The sequence below is a fragment of the Suncus etruscus genome, chromosome 7 (genome assembly GCF_024139225.1).
Source record: "Suncus etruscus isolate mSunEtr1 chromosome 7, mSunEtr1.pri.cur, whole genome shotgun sequence".
Classification (NCBI taxonomy): Eukaryota; Metazoa; Chordata; class Mammalia; order Eulipotyphla; family Soricidae; genus Suncus; species Suncus etruscus.
The window spans coordinates 94,424,368-94,430,447 of record NC_064854.1 but is presented as its reverse complement, the minus strand read 5'-3'; positions in this window follow the sequence as shown (position 1 = coordinate 94,430,447).

Sequence of the window (6,080 nt, the reverse complement as noted above, 5' to 3'; positions counted from 1 at the left end):
TGTTCTGAGTGTTCCTTGGACTTTATTTCACTTATTCTACACTTCCAACTGCTCCATTGGGTAAATGCTCAAAAGAACTCCATTTTGCAGATGGGTAAACAGTGAACTAGGGTGTTTAGCTAATTTCCTCAACTTTACTATGGTGACCTGGTAATAAATGGCAAAGCTTGAATTAAAATCTAGGAGAGTGAGCAATTAAGGGCCTTCCCATGAGGTGCTAAGTTGTCTGTGAATCCTACCTGCAATTTTTAGCCAAATGAGCTGATAGTTCAAAGCAAAGGCATGGGGATGCATTAATGCTTGAAATTACTAGGGTCATCTAGGTGCTGGAGGTTCCAGCGCAAAACCCAGGGGTGCCTAGTAGCTCTAGGGCAGTTAGCACTGGTGTTTGGGGGGAACTTATGATCCTAGAAATCTAAGCTCTGAACTATTTCCTTGTCCTGACATTGAAATTTTAACCACTGCACATACTTTCTTATTATACTATGGGTGTTTTGAATAAGGGAATAAACTAGAAATGAGCTACAAACATCAAAGCCTCTTATAGTTCGCAAGCATTTTGGTATTTTTCAGGTCTCATGCAGCTAAATAGTGGCAGAAAACTCACTGCTTCAGAAAAATTAAACACGCCAATTTATCCTAGTTTATCTAGGATAAATTTATGTGGAGTTTTACCAGAAATATCACTTATGAGTCTCTTATTAACCATATCAAATCAAAACTTCTTGAGTCTCTCATGAGATCTTTATTTCAGCAACACTCAAGTATTCCAAAAGACCCCCCCTTTTATTTTTGTTTTTGGGCCACACCCGGCTTTTGCTCAGGGGTTACTCCTGGCTGTCTGCTCAGAAATAGCTCCTGGCAGGCACGGGGGACCATATGGGACACCGGGATTCGAACCAATCACCTTTGATCCGGGATAGGCTGCTTACAAGGCAAACACCACTGTACTATCTCTCCAGGCCCAAAAGACCCCCTTTTTTAATGTAATTTTTATTTTGATCGTTGTGGCTTACATATTGTTGACAATAATATTATAGGTACATATTTACATAAAATCAGGGGGATTCCCATCACTGATTTGTCCTCCCTACACCTCCATGTTCGTCCTACCTCCCATATCTTCCTCCCTTACCCCTGGGGCTTCGAGAATATGTGGTCCCCTCTGTTCCTAGCTTACTACTTAGTAGTCTTGGTCTTGGTGCTTCCCTTATTTCCCCCTCTAACTGGGAGGCAGGACTAGATAGTTCAAGTTATGTGGTTTTATTTGAAGAAGAGAAAAGTAATTAACTGGGGTAAAAGTCTAATATGCTGAAAATGGGTGGAATCCTTCTAGAGACTCTCATCGTCGGTTTGATAAATGAAGGAGAAAAAGAAGGTGAAACACCCCAGCAGTACAAAAAGAAGTTTCAAATATTCAGTGAGCACTCTAGTGATAATGATCGGCACCACAAAAAAGCAATGGTCTTGAGTTAAAAAACGTGGCAGAGCACATAAAGAAAAGAAGAAGAAAAAAAATAAAAAATATAAATATAAATGGGGACAACAACTTCAATAACCACACCAAAACAAAGAAATCGACAAAAAGTAGATAGGTAAATAAAAATAAAAAAATAATAAATGAAGAAAAAAATAATATATAAAAAGTAAAAAATGTTTTGTGCTTTTTGCCTTTTTTTCCCCTCCTGCACTACTGGTACAGTAAATATTGGGGTCATTCAAAAAGGAATTCACTTGGCCTAAGTGCTATGGGGTTTCTCCACCCTTGGAGTATATTGTCACGGGATTAACTATAGAATCGTTCAGGTTCATTTACTCTCCTGGTGGTGCTTTAGTGGTGTTTGGAAGACTTCTACTTCGTCCTGGGTGATGAAATAAGACCTCTGTATCTATAGATCTCAGTATCTGCACAGGTCCAGGAGTGGGACTTATGATGAAGTCTTTTTTGTGGTTCTAGAAATTCTGTTCCCTCAGTGTCATTTTAATCCATCTTCTGTGGTTGGTGGTCTTGGTCTTTGCACTGATCCTAGAATGGAACCTAGGATAGCGTCTTTCATTGTGTTTCCAGAAGCCCCATTCCGTTGCAATTGTCTCTGCCAGACCTTTGGAACTGGGGATCATAGTTGTTGTGCGAAGACCCCTTTTTATATGTGTATTTGAAGATTTATACAGGATAAGATTTGATATTTGTTTTAACTGAAATATTATTACAAAATTGCTGTTTATACCCATGAATATTTTCAGTTCATGGTTTGACATTTAAATAAAGAGCTTTCATATATGATTCAACAGCCAAGATGACTAGGCATTCAGAGTCTAGTGTCACCTAAATCATTGGCAATCTTTTATCCTTTATTTTTTATAACATTTATTTATTTAGGTTTTTGGGCCACACCCAGTAGTGGTCAGAGGTTACTCCTGGCTCTGTGCTCAGAAATCGCTTTTGGCAGACTTGGGGACCATTTGGGATGCTCAGGGATCGAACCAAGGTCCATCCTAGGCTAGCATGCAAGGCCTTACCACTTAAGCCACCATTCTGGCCCCTTTTATTCTTAATCTTAATCTTTATAATAAATACACTGATGAGTTAGTATGAAATACAAGCCTAGCAGTATGTAGTCAAACACACGTTACATCTTGTTACAACTATGCAATAATACAATCTAGTAATCACTGATACCATAAAGAACTCTTCCTCCCTTTCTCTCTACCTCCCTCTCTCCTTCCATCCTTCCTTTCTTCCTGGATAACTCTTGCTCTGCACTTAGGGATCTCTCCTTGCATGGCTTTTCATGCCCTACATGAAAAGGGTGTCTTTTAACCTTGCAAGGTAAGCACCCACCATACCTGCTGTACTATCTCTCTGGCCCTGAAAAATTTTTTAATGGCAAAGGTGTAATTTTTCTGCATTTCCTTGCTATATTCATTTCATAATGCTTTTTTTCTTTTTTTCTTTATTTAAACATCTTGATTACAAATATGATTGTGATTAGGTTTCAGTCATGTAAAGAACACCCCCCTTCACCAGTGAAACATTCCCACCACCAATGTCCCAAATCTCCCTCCATTCCACCCTACCCCCACCTGTACTCTAGACAGGCTTTCCAGTTCCCTCATTCATTTACATGATTATGGTAGTTCTCAGTGTAGTTATTTCTATAACTGCACTCACCACTCTTTGTGGTGAGCTTCATGAAGTGAACTGGACATTCCAGCCCTCCTCGCATCGTCTCTGAGGATGTTGCAAAGATGACTTTTATTTTTCTTAAAACCCATAGATGAGACTATTCTGCATCTCTCTCTCTCCCTCTGACTTATTTCACTCAGCATGATAGACTCCATGTACATACATGGATAGGAAAATTTCAAATGACTTCATCTCTCCTGATGGCTGCATAATATTCCATTATGTATATGTACCAAAGTTTTTTTTAGCCATTCGTCTGTTGAAGGGCATCTTGGTTGTTTCCAGAGCCTGGCTATTGTGAATAGTGCTGCAATAAATATAGGTATGAGGAAGGAGTTTTTGTATTGTATTCTTGTGTTCCTAGGGTATATCCCTAGGAGTGAAATAGCTGGATCAAATGGGAGCTCAATTTTCAGTTTTTGGAGGAATCTCCATATCGTTTTCCATAGAGGTTGGACTAGACGGCATTCCCATCAGCAGTGGATAAGAGTTCCTTTCTCTCCACATCCCCACCAACACTGATTGTTCTCATTCTTTGTGATGTGTGCCAGTCTCTGTGGTGTGAGATGGTATCTCATCATTGTTTTGATTTGCATATCCCTGATGATCAGTGATGAGGAGCATTTTTTTATGTGACTTTTGGCCATTTATATTTCTTTTTTTTTATCAAAGTGTCTCTTCATTTCTTCTCTCCATTTTTTGATAGAATTAGATGTATTTTTCTTGTAAAGTTCTGTCAGTGCCCTGTATGTTTTGTATATTAGCCCTTTATCTGATGGGTATTGGGTGAATATTTTCTCCCACATGGTGGGTGGCTCTTGTATCCTGGGCACTATTTCTTTTGAGGTGCAGAAGCTTCTCAGCTTAATGTATTCCCATCTGTTTATCTCTGCTTCCACTTGTTTGGAAAGTGCAGTTTCCTCCTTGAAGATGCCTTTAGTCAAAATGTCATGGAGTGTTTTACCGATGTGTTGTTCTATATACCTTATGGTATCAAGCCTGATATCAAGGTCTTTAATCCATTTGGATTTTACCTTCGGACATGATGTTAACTGGGGGTCTATGTTCGCTTTCTTTGCACGTGGCTAACCAGGTCTGCCAGTACCACTTGTTGAAGAGGTTTTCCCTGCTCCACTTAGGATTTCTTGCTTCCTTCTCAAAAATTAGGTGATTGTATGTCTGGGGAACATTGTCTGAGAACTCAAGCCTATTCCACTGATCTGAGGGTCTGTCTTTATCCCAATACCATGCTGTTTTGATAACTATTGCTTTGTAGTACAGTTTAAAGTTAGGGAAAGTAATGCCTCCCATTTTCCTTTTCCCTAGAAGTGCTTTAGCTATTCGAGGGTGTTTATTGTTCCAGATGAACTTCATAAGTATTTGATCCACTTCTTTGAAGAATGTCATGGGTATTTTTAAGGGGACCGCATTAAATCGTACAATGCTTTGGGGAGTATTGCCATTTTAATGATGTTAATCCTGCCAATCCATGAGCAGGGTATGTGTTTTCATTTCCGTGTGTCCTCTCTCTTATTTCTTGGAGCAGGGCTTTATAGTTTTCTTTGTATAGCTCCTTCACGTCTTTGGTCAAGTTGACTCCAAGATATTTGAGTTTGTGTGGCACTAATGTGAATGGGATTGCCTTCTTGACATCCATCTCTTCTCTGTCATTATTGGTGTATACAAAGGCCATTGATTTCTGTGTGTTAATTTTGTAGCCTGCCACCTTGCTATATGAGTCTATTGTTTCTAGAAGCTTTTTGGTAGAGTCTTTAGGATTTTCTAAGTAGAGTATCATGTCATCTGCAAACAGTGAGAGCTTGACTTCTTCCCTTCCTATCTGGATTCCCTTGATATATTTTTCTTGCCTGATCGCTATAGCAAGCACTTCCAGTACTATGTTGAAGAGGAGTGGTGAGAGCAGACAGCCTTGTCTTGTACCAGAATTTAGAGGAAAGACTTTTAGTTTTTCTCCATTGAGGATAATATTTGCCATTGGCTTGTGGTAGAGATGGCTTTAACTAGATTGAGAAAGGTTCCTTCCATTCCCATCTTACTGAGAGTTTTGATCAAGAATGGGTGTTGGACCTTATCAAATGCTTTCTCTGCGTCTATTGATATGATCATGTGATTTTTATTTTTTGTTGTTGTTGATGTTGTGTATGATGTTGATAGATTTACGGATGTTAAACCATCCTTGCATTCCTGGGATGAAACCTATTTGGTGTATGATCTTCTTGATGATGCATTGGATCCTATTTGCCAGGTTTTTGTTGAAGATCTTTGCACCTGCATTCATCAGTGATATTGGTCTGTAATTTTCTTTTTTGGCAGCATCTCTGTCTGGTTTTGGTATCAAGGTGATATTGGCTTCATAAAAGCTGTTTGGGAGTGTTCCCGTTTTTTCAATTTTATGGAAGAGCCTGGCTAGGATTGGTAGTAGCTCCTTTGAAAGGTTTGAAAAAATTCATTAGTAAATCCATCTGGACCTGGGCTTTTCTTTTTGGACAGATGTTTGATTACAGTTTCAATTTCCTCAATAGTGATGGGGGTGTTTAGATATGCTACATCCTCCTTACTTAACTGTGGAAGGTATAAGTGTCCAAGAATTTATCCATTTCTCCTAGGTTCTCATGTTTAGTAGCATAAATTTTCTCAAAGTAGACTCTTATTACCCTTTGGATCTCTGCAGTATATGTCATGATCTCCCCCTACTCATTTCTAATACGGGTTATCAGGTTTCTCTCTCTCTTTCTTTGTGAGTTTTGCCAATGGTCTATCAATCTTGTTTATTTTTTTCAAAGAACCAACTTCTGCTTTCATTGATCTTTTGGATTGTTTTTTGGTTTTCCACTTCATTGAGTTATGCTTTCAGTTTTGTTATTTCCTTCTG